General features: G+C 36.0%; 1 protein-coding gene across 1 annotated transcript in view; it reads left to right on the top strand.

Annotated features, from left to right (window-relative positions):
• RAD51B (RAD51 paralog B) overlaps positions 1-19,442 on the top strand; it is an 885,837-nt gene that overhangs the window by 190,870 nt on the left and 675,525 nt on the right. The window lies entirely within an intron of this gene.

Genomic DNA, 19,442 nt, shown 5'->3' on the forward strand with positions numbered 1-19,442 from the left:
CTTTAATTGGAGGTTCCTGGAAAGAATTCATCAATTAGGGGAGAAGATGGGAGGGTTGGGGGCATTTCTACTTTGAGAAAACTGCTGGAGCAGAGTTGCAAAAGGCAGGAAGAGGCAGAACTAAGAGAGTGGGAATTTAATGCATTTACAAATACCATTCAGAAATATTCAATGACAAGGTGTGTGAGAACTTCCTCACAATGGCCACAACTGATATTAATGGACTGAAAGTTCATAACCTCTTGTTGTTAGTGTTTAGAGGCTATAACTACCTAAGATTTTCTGGAAGACATGTTTTAAAGAGAAGAAAGCATACTTTTCAAGGAGGTTCTGATAATTGGACCATTTTGCACTATGATATGACCTAAGTATTGATTTGGAAAACATATTGGTCAACACTTATTTTACCAGTGTTCCGTATAGTGAGTATTCATCTTACTTCCATGAATATATGAACATTTAGTAAACTTTAATCTATTTTGTGCCATTTCTAATTTGTCATTCTCCCTGAATATGTGAATGCAGTTATTGTGCCAGGCTGGCCCTGCATTCATAGCCAAAACAATGCAGAGTCAACAAGTTTTGTTTATGGAGAAAATAGAATAGAGAGCACCCAATTTTTCCAGTTAACATTGGAAAGGTAGACTTGGAATATGGCAGGATGTCTAATGCTTGATCCAGAAAGTTAGCATTCATTCATCATCTTTGGGCAGCTAGGTGGCACATTGAATAAAATGCTGGGCCTGGAGTCAGGATGACCAGAGTTCAAATCTGCATCAGATATTTCATATGACTTTGGGAAAGTCAGATTGCTCAGCTGTAATATGGAGATAATAATTACACCTATCTCCCAAGGCTGTTATGAGAATCAGATGAGATAATAATTATGAAGTGCTTAGCACAGCCTTGCATATAGTAAGCACTTTATAAATGTCAACTATTATCATATTAGGACTTCATACTGTATTGTTGTATTTCTTTGTGCTTGTGTTTGGTTTTGTTTTGTTTTGTTTTGGGGAGGGGCAATGAGGGTTAAATGACTTGCCCAGGGTCCCACAGCTAGTGTCAAGTGTCTGAGGCCGAATTTGAACTCAGGTCCTCCTGAATCCAGGGCTGGTGCTTTATCCACTGCGCCACCTAGCTGCCCCCACTGTGTTGTATTTCTTTGAATTAAATTCTATTTTTCTAAGGCTTCTGGACTATTTTTTTTTTTATTTGTGTGATGCTCTCATTTGGCCATTCCAGAGCCAGTGGCTTTCAGGAAATAAATTGCTGAGATTTTGTAGCAGTTAAATACAATTATGTGAATCAAAATATTTTTATAACTCTAAGAAGTGAGTTTATTATGGACTTCCTAGAATAAGATTCCATAGTAGGAAGTACCACACTATAACAACTTTGTGCTGCTCCCCAGGGTCATTCCTCTTTGTTACATAGAGCATGGCCACTACTTTTTTTTTTTAAGTAAAGATAAAATTGGAGTAAATGATAGAAAAGAGAAAGCAGAAAAAACAAGACAGACGGTCCCGGGGTGCTAAATTGCTCAGATTTCTGTGTGTCAATCTTTGCTCCCAACCCAGTGATGGGACTACTAATGATGATGCCAAGATTTATGATTTATGTAATTTAAGTCCCCAAAGGGCTCTAAATATGAACTGATGTATTTGAAATGAATCACTGAACTAATCAATAAGGGCATTTCCTTCACCTGTCTAGATGGCAGCCCATCCTTTCCTTTTGGTTCTCTGCATTTTTTGTTTGTATCCATTCAGATAGTCTCCATAAAGGATAGTACCCAGTGCCCCGTAGGCCATGATGTAGGAACTCTTATAATTTTTGAGAATAACAGTATAACACTCTGATTGTCCATCCATTTGTCATTCATCAGTCTTGTTATGTGATTGGACCACCTAATTTTCCACTTAGACATGTCCTTATTGTTGTTTTTGGAAGTTTCACACAAGTTATCATTGGTCATATACTGAAGCTTACTTATATCCACTGAGCACTAGGAGATAGGTTATTGGAAGAGAGCCTATAAGGCTATGTTTTGTTCTACTGAGTCAAATGCTTTTTCGAAATCCACAAATGCTTTTTTTGTAACCCACAAAGAACAGAGACAGTAGGATCTTGCATTATGCATTTCTCAGTTGTGTGACTGAAGATATGTTGTGAATGTGATATGTGATATGTGGATGTGATATGTTGTAGATATGATGTGTGTGTGATATGTTGTGGAAAATCATCAGTAAAAGCTTGCATGTTCCCTTTTTATATTTTTCATCAATGATACTTTAAGTATAAGTATAAGCTATTTCCTCAAGAATTTTATTCAGACAAGAAAGTCGTCTTTTTTTTTTTTTTTTTTGGTGGGGCAGTGAGTGTTAAGTTACTTGCCCAGGGTCACACAGCTAGTAAGTGTTAAGTGTCTGAGGCTGGATTTTAACTCAGGTCCTCCTGAATCCAGGGCCAGTGCTTTATCCACTGCACCACCTAGCTGCCCTGAGAAAGTCTTATACATCAATAATTGATGTTCTCTTCTTGGTCACCTTTCCTTTGTTAATGTCATCAGTAATTTTGTCTCTCCTTTCTTCCTTTTCTCTTTTCCTCCCTTTCTCTCTTCCACTCCTCCTTTTGAATTATCTTGATAATGAGTATCTGAATGCCTTCATAATTGCATAATATGGAGTTCTATGTGTATTTACTCAAGTCCAGCCATTTTTTCTGACTTCATCTCAGGTGCCAATTTTACTAGCACATTAAGTACTGAGACATTAACACTCAAGTATGATATTCGTACTATCACTGATGCTAAGAATAGATTGCTATAGAACTAGTGATAAATCTAGCCAGTATTAAATTGGTTTTTTTTTGTTGTTGTTGTCCTCCTTTGATTTTTATTTATAAGTGCTCGTAGGATAATATAGCTTAATTGGGTCTTACACCAAACTTTTTATAGTCTTATTTTCTCTTCCGTTGCCTTTTGCTATTTTGTATTCATTATCTTTTGTCAACCTCCATAATGTTTTTCAAATAAGCTTGTGCTCTAAACCAGTGTTGCTATTGGCTGCCATGGTTCTGTATTTGGCAGGAGATCAAATATTTGCTGATTGCAGTGGTACCTGGGGTCCTAAGTCTTCCTCCTTGTAGCAATCATGATAGTCAGAGTCAGTGTCTTTACTTGGATCATTTTCCTATTTTTCATTTTTTAATGGCTTGTTAAAAAGATTAGGTTAGAGATGTTGCAACTGCACACAGTGTCTTTTTCTCATCTTTACCCTTCCTTTAATTTGGTTGTTGGTGTTGACTATTGCTCTAGTTAATGGATGATCTGACTGCACAAAGGCAACAGGTTTTAATATTATTTCAGTAATTGCTTACCACTTGCTTCCTATTTGTGAAGATATCAATTTCATTTTTGGGGGGTAGTGATCTGTTCTCATTAAATCCATTAGCTTTTGACTCTCTTCTCTATAAAAGCATTCATGGTAAACAGGTATGAGATTTCTGGGTAGTCTACAAGCCTTTGGCATCTTTCATTTCTTAATTCTGAACCATATTTTCCACCATATGTTTCACCGTGCTCCCCCTAGACATAGCTTTGTGTTGGTCAGTGGACATCAAGGTGCTCAGGCCAGATCATTCATTAACTGATGGACTACTTGTCAGTGACAAGCCTCCTTAAGCTAAACTATGTTGGTCTTTTTAACAACAGACACGTCATTTGTCACTGGTCTGTTAAAAAAGCTTTTCCATGTTCACAAAACCTGCCAAAGCTTGCTTTTTGCTGCTATAGCCTTTGAGAGAATCCAGAGTCCCTTCTATGCCATGTTGAGGCATCTGAGTAGGACCTCTGTGGAGCCCTGAAATAAATAGAAAAGAACAAATACCATTCATTTCACATACACATTTATGTCACCATCCTGGATTTCCTTTAACTGTAATTATGAAGACCTATAATCAACCGTTGTTCTCTTTAATTGGCATTTTTTGAATATGTTTGATTCATAGCACTAAATGCTACAAATTTATAAGCACTACTAAATGACTACTAAATACTCATTTGTTATTTGTGGTATTGAAATCAGTTAAGATCTCCAAAGTATTTTGACATTTTAAAAATTCTTTTGTTGTCCTTTGTTGGCATGTATATCAAAATATGCTTTTTTGGGGTGAATGTGTAAAATATGTTTTTCTTTTGGTAATACTTCAGACACAAAAGGAGCTTTGAATTTTCATATGAACAGTGTTTCATATTATTACATGATGAAAATTTTTGCTATCCATCTTCATGGCCTAACTGTTAATCTTTTTTAAACCTTCCATTTGTGTGCTGAGAGGCTGACAGTTTAAGCATCCATTGCCAAGTGATAGTAAGCAGATCTCCAACATAGGTTATTTTAAATCTTAAAGGTTTACAATGAAGAAAATACCTTTGCAAATAGTGTCAATAAGTTCTACATTTTAATGCCAAGCTGTCATCAGTTTAGTTGTTAACCTCTCTGATGATAACTTCATCATTGCTCATCCATTTCTTAAAACTACCTTGGACTTCCTCTCCCCTCCCCCAATCTTTAGAACATATAAACAACCCCATTGCAGCACTAGTTAGCCTTATCTTGCTGAGTGTTGTGCTTTTTTTTTTTAAACTGGAGTTTTTAAAGTAGGTATGTTGCTGTTTAATTTTGTATTTTGGAATTATAATATTATTAAAGAAAAATAATAATGTGGAGTTTGAGGTTGAAATAATTTTATTTTTTCTCATTGACATAGATAATCAATTAGTTGAGAGTTCAGAAAGATAAACTAGATGCACTCTAATGTGTTAAAGTAAGTCATATTTTACATATGTAGAATTGGTTTCAAAAGTATACTTCTGTCTTCAGGTGAAGGGGGTAAATTACAACATGCACCCTACTTGTAAATTAAACATTAAAATAAATTGATCTCTGTGTAGGACAGGCACAATATAAATCCATTGTGCAATTATTGTTGAAATCTGTCAATAAAAATAATTTATTAATAAAGTAGTATGATACAACACTATGTTTCCAGGCCATCGTCTTTTTGTCAGCAGTGAGTTAGGTATTATACCCAGCTCCTGAAATGAAAATAGTTATTACCATAATGAAATTATTTTGAAGAGAGTTTCTTTATACTAGTAAGTACCTCCTTGTTAAAAGTACCTATATTTGTATATTGTTTGTAACAGTTATGAACATTTTGGCAAATGTTCACTGGAGAATGAAGAGTAAAACTTCCATGTGACTCATGGGAATTAATCAGATCACCAAGTGGGAGAGTATAGAGAAAAAGAGAATGATTTCCAGGAGAGAACCTTGTGGGAATCCTTAGTCAGTGAGCATGACGTTCATAAGTGATATAGCAAAAGAGACTGAAGAGCAGTCAAATAGGTAGGAGAACAAAGAATGCAGTGTCATGAAAACCTTGAAGAGGGAAAGGGTCTAGAATGAAAAGGTGGTCAACAAAATGTCACATGCTGCAGAGAGATCAAGAAGAAAGATAAGGCTTAAGAAAAGGCCATTAAATTTGACCACTGGAGGAAACAGGTTTAGCAGAATAATAGTAATTAATAAAAATAACAATGACAACTATAGCATTTATATGGTGTTTTATAGTTTTCAAAGCACTTTACAAATATTATACCAATTGATATTCACAATCCTGGGAGGTTAAGTGCTGTTATTATTTACCAATGAGGAAACTGAGACAGATAGAGGTTAAGTGTTAAGTTTTGCGTCCCAGAGTTAGCAAATGTCTGAAGCCGGGTTTGAACTCTGGTAGTTGTTCTCCTCCTCCTCCTCGTCGTCCTCTTCTTTCTCTCTTTTTTAAAATTTTGAGTTCTAAATTTCCCATTTACCTTCCTTCCCTCCTCCCTCCTCCCTCCTCCCTCATTAAGACATTAAGAAGGCAAATACTTTGATATAGAATATACATGTACAGCCATACAAAACATTTCCATCTTGGTCATGTTGTGAAAGAAAGAAAACAAAGACCCCCCCCCAAAAACCCATAAAAAAAGGTATGACCATCCCAATATGTAAGCTAAAGTAGAGTGGAATTGTAGGTCATAGAAATTGACTTGATTGGGGTATTTGAGTTAAGATATTTGAGGGAACATCAGAAAGGTTGTTTTGAAATCCCTTAGTATGAAGCCAAGAGTTGGGGTAGAGTGGGACTGTGGACCAGGAAACTAAGGTATGAAGTCATCCATTAAGCCCAACCGTATGAATATTAATAATATTAACAGTATGTGTATAGATATTCACCATAAATTATGTAAAAACTAGAAAAAGTAAATTATCTTTAACTTAAAGTCAGCAGAAAAATTGCAATATATTAAACTCTACCACATCTTAGGTGCAAATAGTCCATATGAACATTTGGAATGAAGATATCTCTAAATTTGTGCATCTCATGTTTCTTTTGTGCTACTGCAATTCTGCTTTTCTTATATAGTATCTCCTTTGATGCAGGGCATCCCATGCTGGGTAGTTCCATGCCAATGTCTCCCATGTCCCAGAATTTATTCCAAAGTTCTTCAGAGAGAGCTTGAGAGTGTCCTTGTATTGCTTCTTCTGACCTCCAAGTGAGCAGTTGCCTTGTGTGAGTTCTTCATAAAATAGTCTTTGAGGCAAACATACTTTTGGCATTCAAGTAATGTTTGGAGTTACTCTCTCTCTAGTAGAATTTTAATGCGTGGCAGTTCAGCTTGAGAAAGGACCTCAGTGTCTGGTACCTCATCTTGCCAGGTGATCTTCAGAATCTTCCCAAGACAGTTCAGATGGAAGCAATTCACTTTCCTGGCATGGTGCTGATAGTCTGTCCAGGTTTCATAGGCACACAACAATGAGGTCAGCACAATGACTCTGTAGACCTTTAGTTTGTTAGGCAGTCTTCTCTCCCACTCTTTCCTTTGGAGTCTCCCAAACATTGAACCAGTTCTGGCAATACTTGTGTCAACTTTATCATCTGTGTGTACATCCCTGGAAAGTATACTGCCAAGTAAGTGAACTTATCCAAAGCATTCTGCTGTAACCGATAGTTCCACTTATGGATGGTGTGGTGCTGGCTGGTGGAGAACCTCTTTTTTCTGGGTGTTAATTATTAGGCCAAAATTCACACAAACAGCAGAGAATTGATCCATACTTTGTTGTATTTCAGCTTCAGAGACTGCACTGAGTGTGCAATTATGTGAAAACAAAAAGTCACGTACCAACTCTCCCGCCTACTGTGTATTATGTACCTGAACTTTTCCACTGATCCACCACTCTGTTTCTTAGCCAGCACCAGATTGTTTTGATGATTATTGCTTTCTAATGCTGTTTGAGGTGTGATAAGACTGGGCCACCCTTTTCACATTCTATTTTTCATTAATTCCCTTGATATTCTTGACCTTTTGTTCTTCCAGATGAATTTTGTTATTTTTTCTAGCTTTATAAAACATTTTTGGTAGTTTGATGGGAATGACACTATTAAGTAAATTAATTTAGGTTAAATTGTCTTTTTTATTATATTATCTCAGCCTATGCATGAAAAATTAATTTTTTCCCAGTTCTGATCTGACTTCATCTGTGTGAAAAGTGTTTTGTAATTGTGTTCATATAATTCTTGGGTTTGAATTGGAAGGTAGACTCCCAAGTATTTTTTATTGTCTACAGTTATTTTAAGTAGTATTTTCCCCCCAGTTATATATCATGAAAATTTTTAGGATTCATTTTTACAAGATTTTGAGTTCCAAATTATTCTCCCTCTCTCCCTCCTCTCCTCTCTTCCTAAAATGGCAGGCAGTTTGATATAGGGTATGCATGTACTATCATGTAAAACATATTTCCATATTAGTCACATTTGTGAAAGAAGAAACAGATCAAAAGAAAAAAAAACAAGAAAAAGAATAAAGTGAAAAAAGTATGCTTCAATCTGCATTCAGAGTCCATCCATGACTTGTATTCTTATAAATTTGACTCAGTTTTCTATGTTTGTACAATGAGGCCTTTATCAGAGACAATTGCTATAAAAATTGTTTCCCAGCTTTTTGCTTTCCTTTTAGTCTTGGTTACATTGGTTTTGATTGTGCAAAAGCTTTTTTAATTTAATATAATAAAATGATCTATTTTACATGTCATAATGCTCTCTATCTTTTGTTTGGTCATGAACCTCTAACTCACTTAATTTCTCCTTTAAGAATTTAGATGCTAGACCACTTGGTGCATATATGTTAAGTCTTGATATCACATCATTGTCTATGGTACTTTTTAGCAAGATATAGTTTCCTTCCTTTTTTCTTTTAATTAGGTCTGGTTTTGCTTTTGCTTTGTCTGCAATCAGGATTGCTACCCCTGCCTTTTTACTTACTTCAGCTGATGCATAATAGATTCTGCTCCATCTCCTTACCTTTACTCTGTGTGTCTCTCTGATTCAGGTATGTTTCTTGTAAACAACATATTGTAGGATTCTGTTTTTTGATCCACTGTGCTATCCCCTTTTGTTTTATGGGAGAGTTCATCCCACTCACATTCACAGTCATGATTACTGTGTGTTTTCCTCCATCTTACTTTTCCTCCTGTTTTTCCTTTCTCCTTTCACACTTTACCTCCTCAACAGTGTTTTACTTCTGTCTACTGCCTCTCCTGCTCTGACCTCTACCCTCCACTGTTACTTAATCTCCTACTGTTGGTGTCTACAGTTATTTTAAATGGAATTTCTCTATCTCTTCCTGCTAGACATTGTTGGTAATATATAGAAATGCTGATGATGTATGTGGGTTTATTTTATATTCTACAACTTTGCTAAAGTTATTTCAGCTAGTTTTTTAGTTGATTCTCTAAGATTCTCCAAGTATACCATCATATCATCTTCAAAGAGTGATAGTTTTGTTTCCTCATTGCCTATTCTAATTCCTTACATTTATTTTTCTTCTGTACTTGCTATAGCTGGCATTTCTTTCTTTTTGTTTGTTTATAATTGAATGTTATCAATTAAAAGAATTAGTCCGATATTACATAAGCTATTTTTAAAAATAGGAAAAGAAGGGATCATACAAAAGTTCTTCAGTAATACAAATGTAGCCTTGATACCTCAACCAGGGAGAGACAGAACAGAAAAAGAAAACTAAAGGTCAATATTCCTAATGAATATAAATTCAGAAAATTTATATAAAATATTAGAAAAATGGCTACAAGACATGCGAGAGTTTGTACACTAAAACCAGGTAATCAATACCAAGAATTTAAGTGTCGTATAGCTGGCATTTCTAATATAATATTAAATAGTAGTGGTGATAATAGGCATCCTTGCTTCACTCCCTAATTTATTCCTGTTACAGATAATGCTTACTGATGATTTTATGTAAATGCTACTTAGCATTTTAAGGAAAGCTTCATTTATTCCTGTGCTTTCAAATGTTTTTACTAGGAATGAGTGTTGTATTTTGTTAAAAGCTTTTTCTGCATCTTTTGAGATAATCATATGCTTTTATTGGTTTTATTATTGATATGACTAGTTATGGTAATAATTTTCCTAATATTGAACCAGCCCTGTATTCCTGGTATAAATCCCACTTGGTCATAGTGTCTAATCTCTCTGATATGTTAGTGTAATCTCCTTGCTAGTATTTTATTTTAAAAATTTGGACCAATTGTCAACAGGGAAATTGGTCTATAGTTTTCTTTCTCTGCTGTAGTTTTTCCTGCTTTAGATATCAGCACTATATTTGTATCATAAAGGGAATTTGACAGGGCTCTTTCTTTACCTATTTTTCCAAATAAATAATATATTATTGGAATTAATTGTTCTTTAAATGTTTGCTAGATTTCACTTGTGAATCTATCTGTTCTGGGGATTGTTTTCTTAGGGAGTTCATTGATGGCTTGTTCAGTTTCTTTTTTCCAAAATGGGATTATTTAAGTATTTGTTTTCCACTTCTATTTATTTGGGCACTGTATATTTTTGTAAATATTTGTTAGTTTTGCTTAGATTTTCAGATCTATTGGCACATAAATGGGCAAAATAGCTCCTAATAATTGCTTTGTTTTTTTCTTCATTGGTTGTAAATTCATCTTTTTCATTTTTGATAATGGCAGTTTGGGTTTCTTCTTTTTAAAAATCAGATTAACATTGGTTTATCTTATTAACCATTGGGTTTATCTCTTTTATTTATTTTAAAATAAAACTACTGTATAATTTTACATAGTCATCTAATGGTTTTCTTATTTTCTATTTTATTAATCTCTTCTTTGATTTTCAGGATTTCCAATTTGGTGTTTAATTGGGGATTTAAAATTTGTTCCTTTTCTAGTGTTTTTAGTTGCATGCCCTATTCATTGATCTGCTCTTTATTTTATGCATGTAAACACTTAGAGATATAAATTTCCTACTATGTATTGCTTTGACTGCATCTCATAGATATTGGTATGCTGTTTCTTTGTTGTCATTTTCTTTCATAAAATTATTGATTGTTTCTATGATTTATTTGACCTATTCATTCTTTAGGAAATGATTATTTAGTTTCCAATTAATTTTTTTGTTTTTGTTTTTGTGTTTTTTAGTGAGGCAATTGGAGTTAAGTGACTTGCCCAGGGTCACACAGCTAGTAAGTGTTAAGTGTCTGAGGCCAGATTTGAACTCAGGTACTCCTGACTCCAGGGCCGGTGCTCTATCCACTGCACCACCTAGCTGCCCCCCAATTGTTATTATTAATTTTTTTTGGTGAGGCAATTGGGGTTAAGTGACTTGCCCAGGGTCACATAGCTAGTAAGTGTTAAGTGTCTGAGGCCAGATTTGAACTCAGGTACTCCTGAATCCAGGGCTGGTGCTTTATCCACTGTGCCATCTAGCTGCCCCTCCAATTAATTTTTAATCTATTTTTAACTGCACTTTATTGAATATAATTTTCATTGCATTATGGTCTGAAAAGGATACATTTAATATTTTTGCTTTTCTGCACTTGATTGTGAGGCTTTTGTGGCTAATACATGAACCACTGAGAAAAGTTTTTATGGAAATAGCGACACCTGTGCTGAGTCATAAGGGATGTTTAGTATTTTAATTAGAAGAGATGGGTAGTAAGTTTTATTGTAGTTGGGGCATCTAGATGGTACAGGAGATAGAGTATTAAAAATCAAGGAGATACTACCTACCTGAACAAGTCTTTGAAAGTTTATTAGCCTCCCTTATCTATAACATGAGGATAATAATAGCACTTACCTCATAGGATTGTTATAAGGGTCAAATGAAATAATATGTAAAGTGCTTCATGAACATTAAAGCTCTATATAACTGTTATCTAGTATTATTGTTATGATTATTACTATTATATACTACTACTATTATTATTCTTAGTAGTAGTAGTAATAACCATAGTAATAGTAGTAGTTGGGTATTGCATGAGTAAAGGCATAGAATTCAGAAACAGTGAGATGGATATATTTATTTGTTTATTTGAAATTTTAAAATTTGATTTTTTCAATTACATATAAAACAACTTTTAACCTTTTTTTGGGGGGGGGGCAGGGCAATGAGGGTTAAATGACTTGCCCTGGGTCACACAGCTAGTAAGTGTCAAGTGTCTGAGGCCGGATTTGAACTCAGGTCCTCCTGAATCCAGGGCTGGTGCTTTATCCACTGCACCACCTAGCTGCCTCTTTAACCTTTTTTAAAAACAATTTTGAATAAAAAATTCACTCTCATTCTTTGTCTACTCCCCCTTCACCGAGAAGGCAAGCAATTGATAAAGCTTATATATATATATATATACAGTCATGCAAAACATTTCCATATTACTCATGTTGTCAAAGAAAACACAAACCTAAAAAACCTCAAGAAAAACAAAGTATTAAAACAGTATGCTTTGATTTGCATTCAGATTCCATCAGTTTTTTCGCTACAGATGGATAGCATTTTTTTTTAATCACAGGTGCTTCAGAATTTTCCTGGATCTTTGTATTTCTGCAAATAGCTTAAGTTATTAGCAGTTGATCATTGTACAGTCTTGCTGTTAATGTGTACAGTATTCTACTTCTGCTTACCTCATTTTGTGGCAGTTTATATAAATCTTTTGAGGTTTTTCTAAAAGCATTCTGCTTGTCGTTTCTTATAGCACAATAATATTCCATAACAATCATATACTACAACTTGTTCAGTTATTCCCTAGTTGATGGGTATCCCCTTAGTTTCTATTTCTTTGCCTTCACTAATAAAGCTGCTATAAATATTTTTGTAGATATATGTCTTTTCCCATTTTTCTTTTTAATCTTTTTGGGATACAAACCTAGTAGTGGTGTATTGCTGGTTTAAAAGGTATGCTGTTTGCCATTTGGGCATACTTACAAATTTCTTACCAGAATGGTTATATCAGTTCACAACTCTGCCAACAGTGAATTGGTGTTGATGGATTGAATTTAGAAGATCTGTAAGTATGACAAGAGTATAGAATATGTGAAAGATCAATTAGTATTATGAAATCAAATACCAAAAAGTTAGATTGGAGCCAGATTGAAGAGGGCTTTTAATTTTAGAGTTTGGACTTTAGTTGGTAGGTTGGATCAGTCTTTTGAAAATCCTCAAGCAGAAGTCAGAGTTATAGATTTGGAAGATTTCTCTACCATGGAAAGGTTAGAATGGATGACTGGAGAGAAAGGTATTACAGTAGTCTAGGAAAGAAGTAGTAAGCACTTGAACTACAGTGGCAGCAGTGTGAATAGAAAGAAAGGCACAAATCTGAGTAATATTGCAGAGTTAAAATTGACAGAAATGATAGTTTTTAGAACTGGAAAGGGACCTTTTTTTGCCATGTAATCCACTTACCGTATATGGGAAGAATGAACCCTCTTAGAAGTGGTCATTCAGCTTGTAATTAAATACTTTAGAAATGGGGAATTCAATACTTCATGCAGCACAGTCCATATCATTGGATAACTCTAATTCTTGGAAAGTTCCACTTGAAATTTCCCTTGTTGAAATTTTTCTTCCATCAGTCTTAGGTCAATTCTAAGGTGAAGCAGAATAAGTTTAATTCTTTTATGTGACAGTTCTTCAGATATTTGAAGATAGCTACCATATTTCACCTGAGCCTTTTCTTCTCAAGGCCAAGTTTACCTGATCACTTTGATGGATTATTATTATTAAAAAGTTTGGAGTTTCCTCATCATCTCTAAGTCTATTGAAACTCCACTTTGTACATTCCAGTATCTGATTGGACGTGGGATTAAGGGAGAAGGTGGAGTCAAACTTGATTCTGAGGTTTTGAGCTAAGGAGACTGGCTCCTTGGTAATGTTTTTGACCACACTAGTTCAACCAGACAGCCAAATCCTAGGTAGAACGTATACAGTAACAAGCTCTTTTGCCATAAACCTGCATCTCATTTCTATAATTAGTAGAGTCCTGCCATGGATATTTAAGAATGCCTGAATAGGCAAAATAGGCACAAATTTCTTTGAAGTTTCATTCTTTTTAGTTTTTAAGAATTCTTTGTGGGGCAGCTAGGTGGCACAGTGGATAAAGCACCAGCCCTGGAGTCAGGAATACCTGAGTTCAAATCCTGCCTCAGACACTTAACACTTACTAGCTGTATGACCCTGGGCAAGTCACTTAACCCCAATTACCTCACTAAAAACAAACAAACAAAAAAACCCCTCATCTTGGAGCAGCTAGGTGGCTCAGTGGATAAAGCACTGGCCTTGGATTCAGGAGGACCTGAGTTCAAATCCAGCCTCAGACACTTCACACTTAACAAGCTGTGTGACCCTGGGCAAGTCACTTAACCCTCATTGCCCTGAAAAAACAAAAACAAAAACAAAAGAATACTTTGTTTTATAGCTTTTTTTTCCCCCTTAAAAGCTCTCCTGCTAAGTTTGCTCTCCAGTCTAAAAGTATTTTTTGTTTGGCTTGTCATTAGAATGGGCACATCTTTTTGACTGAAATAATTTATACAAGGCTGCAGATAACCCCCTAAGTTTTCAAAGAGACACTTGTGGATATCACCCTAGATGAAATGGATAAGTCCATTTCTTACCAAGATTATGATTTTCCTTTCAATTGCTTTTATAAACAATATTGCAGTTTGGCATTGGCTTTACCGCTTCAGTTAAAACAAATGGCCTTGTGGGCTGCTTCTGTTCTGATTAAGAAGCTTATTTATTTGATGTAGGATTCAGAGGCACAACCTGTTAACAGCTAAAAATTTGGTTGATTAAGCTATATGTAGACAAATTTATAAGAATTGTTGCCTGAAAAATTCCAGTGTACTGACATATGAAGGTATCCTGGCTTTTTTTTTTTAAAACCATTTTCCACTCTTTTTTGCCAAGTAAAACAAGCATTTTCTTGCAGAGCATGGACACACACTGGAGGTTAGAAGTGTTCAGTGTTTTATCGATCATACTTAGCTGTCTTGAATCTTGGTAAACAGAGAAGTATCCATGTAGCCACCTGGAGATGTTGTCAGCCCTTGGATTTAGTATTTATTTGTTTTCAGGCAGAGTTCCAGATCTTTGTGACCAGTAGCAAGTATGTGTGGGTCTAGTATTAAGAGACACTTAGTTGCAATGGAAATGATAGGATTCTTCAGTTTACATTTTCAGCTTATTGATAGTTCACTGAAGCTTGGAGTTTTTGAGAATCACATTTGGATATAGCCAAGATATAAAGGATGTCCTACTTTAAATTATTTTATTTTATTGTTCCATAAAACTGGTAATCTGCATATAATATATTTTAGGTTTTTAGTAGCAACTTTCCTTTTTTGGCGGGGAGGAGCAGGGCAATGAAGGTTAAGTGACTTGCCCAAAGTCACACAGCTAGTAAGTGTCTGAGGGCAAATTTGAACTCAGGTCCTCCTGTATCCAGGTGCGCCCCCTCCCCCCCAGCCTATGTCCTATTCTATCCATAATTCTACTGAAAAAATTTTTTTTTGTGCATTGTGTTTATTTTTAAAACTAGGTCAAAATCTCTTGGAAGCAGGCAGTGTTTAAATTCTAAATAAATATAATTTAAATATGGCCTACATGAAAAATCTTTAACAACCAGAATATTTTACTTAATAGAAGACCTCATTTATTTTACATTTTACCTCCATAACACTATTGATCTGATAATTCCAAAGTATTCCAGATGCATCTTGCTTCTGCAGTGAGTATATGTTAACATTATTAAACCCACGTTATGATGGATTTAACTACTCAGCCATTTTATGATGTATAAGGGGAGGTCAGGGCTCCAGGATTCTATCCTGACAGAATTTTATAGCTCAAAGGAAACCAATAACTCAACATTTCTCTAAATGCAGATTAAATTTCTCTAAATGAACAAATGGATTAATAAAACAAATCTCTGATCAAGTTTTAAATTAATTTCCCAAATAGGTGTTTTCCTCTATTTTTATTTAAAAGTAAGTGTAACGTGGATAGAGCACCGGCCCTGGAGTCAGGAGTACCTGAGTTCAAATCCGGCCTCAGACACTTAACACTTACTAGCTGTGTGACTTTGGGCAAGTCACTTAACCCCAATTGCCTCACACACACACAAAAAAAGTAAGTGTAACATCATAATTTTAGTATGTTAAATAGGGAACCCAAGACAAAACTTCCTTTCCCTGAATTGGGGGACAAGACAGAAATGTGGGGTTTATGCCTTCTTTGGGGCCAGCTGGTATGGGTGGGTGTCCCAGCCCAAACTTTGCTAAGGGACTAGGGTTTTGAACAACTTTTCCTCTGGAAACCCACTGACCATGAATCTGTTGCTTGAGAGAAACTGCCCATGTTATTGTTTTTTTGTTTTGTTTTGTTTTGCAGGGCAGTGGGGGTTAAGTGACTTGCCCAGGGTCCCACAGCTAGTAAGTGTCAAGTGTCTGAGGCCGGATTTGAACTCAGGTCCTCCTGAATCCAGTGCCGGTGCTTTACCACTGCGCCATCTAGCTGCCCACCATGTTATTGTCCACAGTGGCACAACTTTAAAGCCTAGGTGGTAGAGAACCACTAACAACAAAAGGCTCCAACCCCAGTACCTATTCTTCCTTGAACTCTCCAGTACTAGGCCCAGGAGCAATTCCTGTACCCACTCTGTTTCTCACTTGGTTACACTCCTTTGTAGCTCTCTCTCATGACTCCACTCAGAGTACCTTTCCTTCCACCAAGGAACTGAATGCAAAACCCAGTCCTGCCATTTACCACTCATGAGACTTTGGGCAAGTCACTTATGTTCTCTGGGCCTGTTTATAAAATGAAGATCTGTGACTAGATCACATCCAATGTCCCTTCTAGCTCTAGTTCAATGATCTTAAAAAATACAGAGTAATTTGTGGAAGGATCAGGGAAGGCTTCATAGAGAAAGAGACACCTGAAAAAGGTGAAACCTTGAAGAGAAGGATTCTAACAACCAGAGATGAGGAAGTGAATTCCAGATGGAACTGATTTCTAAAACTTTTTGTAGCTGAAAAACTTTCCAGTTGTTTGTTGGTGTGTTGGTTTGTTTCTTATGTCTCCTGTGATTGTTTCCCCACCCCCACCCCCCGCCCCCTTCTTGTTTTGTTTATAACCTCTCTCAATTTTGCTGAATTTTTGGATTGTGGTATTAATCATCACTTCTTCCCATGATTCCTTTTGTTGTAACCAGTCCCTCTTTTATTTCATCTCATTATATTTTTCCTGATTTCCTTTTTTCCTTTTATTTTACTACTGTGTTTATTATCCATTTTGGTTTGATCTCAAGGAAATTTAAGTGTTGTTTCTGATGCTACTTGTGTTGTTTAAGATATTTTTTCTTCTGGCCATTTCCCCTTGATTTTAAAAGAAATCCATATTTTAAAATTCTGTTGGAGTTTCCTTTAGTTTCCTAATTCTCCTAATTCACAAATTATTATAATGTAAAATGGAATATGTTAAACACATACTCCTTCACTTCAGCTAGTAGAGACCAGGGAAAGTTTCAAAGAAAAGTTGGTCTTTGAACTGGACCTAGAAGAACGGATGAGATTGCAACAGGTAGAGATGAAAAAGAGGATATTTCAGGTTTAAGAGTGGTGTGATTGTTGTGGGAAATTTTTTGAAGTATTTGGGTATTGCGTTTAAATTTGACTACAGAATAAAGTATGAAGATTTTTAATGAAAAGTTATGAAACAGTACAGACAGCAGTACAAGAGATGTTGCAAGGCTGTGTATAATTAAGTGTCTAATGAATGTTGTGAGCTCATAAAAGAGAGAAATCACAGTTGGTGTAATGGAAGTAGCATCTGTTTTATGTAAGCTGGGATGATTTGTTTTTTCTTTAAGGGAACAAGGATATTATTTTGGGGATTTGGTTGACTTTTGTGACCATTGGAATTGCTTCCTTGTCATCTGAGGAATAAAAATCCCAGCCTATGGGGACCTGATGTGTAGAGGTTTTAGTGAAATTCCTAATTCCCATCGGGATATCAGAAGACAAATTAGGACCAAAAAACAAAATCTTATGAAATTTGGAAGTTAAAAGATCATTGGTAATTTTGGAGAGAGGAATTTCAGAAGTTAGATTGCAAAGGACTGAGGAGTGAATAAGAAGAGAGAGAATGGAGGCAGTAGATAGAGTCAATTTTTTGAGGAGTTTGCCTGATAAAGATAGGAGAAATATGTGACAATTAGCTTGAGGAGGTAGGAGGTCTAGTAAAGATTTTTTGTCTTAGAATGGGGGAGACTTGGACATCCTTAAAGGCACTAGAGAAGGAACTAGGAAATAGAGTAAATTAGAGAGAGATGACAGAACAAGGATGAAAGGAATTGGCCCACCGTGGCAGCCCTCCTACTGGTTGTGGCCTAGCCCCCAAGGAGTTGGGTTCCCGCATTTGTGGCATCTCGCCTTTCCTTCCTGAGAAGGAAAATGTAATTATTGTTGAATTGGAAAGAAAAGAAAGTGATATCTCGATGAGGGTGTATTATGTGTAGGTTTTGGAGGGGTAAGGCATAGGAAGAGATGAAGTGATAGAGATTTATGGTCAGAAAGAGCAATGTCAAGAGTTTTTAATTAGGGAAGTGAAAGAATTGTTAGTAGTGATAAGATCCAGTGTATGACCATCCCTGTACATAGTTGGGTTGACTTGGAGGAGGTAGCTCATGGAATTTAAGGAGACTGAGGAACCTGGAAGTTGGACAGTTTGAGGGGGAGTATCATAATGAAGGTTGAAGTCCCCTAATATAAAGGTAGGTGTTGAGGAGGAGAGAAAGATGGTGAATCATGTGCTGAACTCCTTGAAAAAGGAAAGAGTACATGGAGGCTAGCATATATACAAGTGTCAACATAATTTGGATTGGTGGATAATTTTAATACTCTGAATGTCAAAGGAAGCTGGAGTTTGCTAAATGGCAGCCGTAAAAGTAGAATCTAGAAGTGTCAGTGAGGAGCAAGGAGTATTTTTACATTCCTGTCCCCTGCCATGACCAAGTCAAGGGTATAGAAGAAGTACTAGGAAGTAGTATTGTGGCTGTGTGGGGTGAGGAGTGGAGCATGGAGCCAGGAAATAGTTGATGGAAGAAATAGTGTGGGAGAAAGAGATACACAAAGAAGGGAAATGGTAGAGGCTGGGGATGAGAGAGCAGGAGGTGGAGGCTGCAGATAGTATTATTGTATGTGGCCAGGTGATAGATTAATTCAACCCTCTGCTACTTTTCCAGTCTTTTTAGACTTTACTCCTTGCTATATACTCTGATCCAGTTACACTGGCTTCCCCACTATTGCATGAACAAGACATTCCATCTCTTAGCTCCAGGTGTTTTCTTTCTCTGTCCCCCATACCTGTAATGCTTATCTCTGCCTATTGTTTTCCCTGGATTCATTTAAGTTCCATCTAAAATCCCATCTTTACAGGAAGCCTTTCCCAATCAATCCCTCTTAATACTAGTTCCTTCCCTCTATTATTCCCCTCGCCCATTTATCCTGTAGAGAACTTGTTTGTATAAAGTTGTTTGCTATTTGTCTCCCCCCATCCCACCTTAGATTGTAAACTCCTTGAGGGCAGGACTATCTTTTGCCTTTCTTTGTAGTCTCAGTACTCATCAGAGTGTTTGGCACATAGTGGGTGCTTAATAAATAAATGTTTATTGGCTAACAGGAATAGGAAGATTATTTAGAGTTTATTATTTAGCCATAGGGGTAACGGTTGGTAGTAGATTAACAAACCAAAAAGCATTTATTAAGGGCTTACTATGTGCCAGACATTATGCTAGGTGCCAAGGGTACACAAAGAAAGGCCAAATATTCTCTGCCCTTGGGAGACAACATGTAAATAATTGGGTAAATACAAGATATATGCGGAGTAGGTGAGAGATAGTTTCATCAGGGACCTCCTACAGAATATCGGATTTGAGATGAGACATACAAAATGTCATGGAGGCTGAGAGGTACAGTTGTTGAGAAAGAGAATTATAGGAATGAGAGATGAAGTGTCATGTTTCA

Source organism: Dromiciops gliroides, chromosome 2 (genome assembly GCF_019393635.1).
Source record: "Dromiciops gliroides isolate mDroGli1 chromosome 2, mDroGli1.pri, whole genome shotgun sequence".
NCBI classification, from domain to species: Eukaryota; Metazoa; Chordata; class Mammalia; order Microbiotheria; family Microbiotheriidae; genus Dromiciops; species Dromiciops gliroides.